This window comes from Sceloporus occidentalis, unplaced genomic scaffold (genome assembly GCF_023333645.1).
Source record: "Sceloporus occidentalis isolate IW3139 unplaced genomic scaffold, rSceOcc1.0.p SCAF_6, whole genome shotgun sequence".
Classification (NCBI taxonomy): domain Eukaryota; kingdom Metazoa; phylum Chordata; class Lepidosauria; order Squamata; family Phrynosomatidae; genus Sceloporus; species Sceloporus occidentalis.
The window spans coordinates 26,879,198-26,880,110 of NW_028316986.1; positions in this window are offsets into that span (position 1 = coordinate 26,879,198).

Consider the following 913-nt stretch of genomic DNA (forward strand, 5'->3'; position numbering starts at 1 on the left):
TAACACTTGGGAGGTTTGGAAAACCAAAGGCCCCTGATGAAAAGCAAAGCAAAACATACAGTGTTGTCCTAATGCACAAGTGCACACGCTATGCTAATAAGGAGTGAGCTCTCTCCCTCTGTTCACACTGCAAACAGATTGGAAGGAGAACACAATAGGCAAAGGTGAGGCACTTGCATGGCAGTTAAAGAGTGTGTGTGTGTGTGTGTGTGTGTGTGTGTGTGTGTGTGTGTGAAGGCTGTAGAAAAAAATAGGCCAGATTTCTTCCCTATGGCATTCTGTATTATTTAACAAAACAGCCCTGATGCAACACAGAAGTAGATACAAGGAATAGAATCCATAACTCAGCTGGGCCTTCTCAGGTCAAGAATATGCTCAGCTTGTTGTTGAGTTCACACTGGAAATTCCCAGAGGATCTTGCTTAGAGCAGTTGTATTTAGGTTTTGGAAAGGTTCTTTTTGGACTACAAATCACACAGTCCCCTAATTAGCATCATGCTAGTTTGGAGGATTCTGGAAGCTAATTCTTGTTGTGCCTTCAAGTCATTTTCTGACTTATGGTAACCCTAAAAGTGACCCTGTCACAAGGTGTTCATGGCAAGATGTCTTCAGAGGGAGTTTGCCTTTGCCTTCCTCTGAGGCTAGGAGAATGTGATTTGCCCAAGGTTACTCAGGGGGTTTCCAAGGCTGCACAGAGATTCAAACCCTGGTCTCCCAGTGTCCTAGTCTAATGCTTAAACTAAACCATGTAGTCTATAGACCCCAAAATAAAGTAACCTTTTCTATTTCTGGCTGTGTTTTGGAGGGCACTTCTACATGTCAAATTGTTGTGTTTTTTTTAAAAAAAAAAACATTGGTTCATCTCCTTTGCCAAGGGAGAGTGATATGGCATAACCTGATTTGCACTTCCCCAA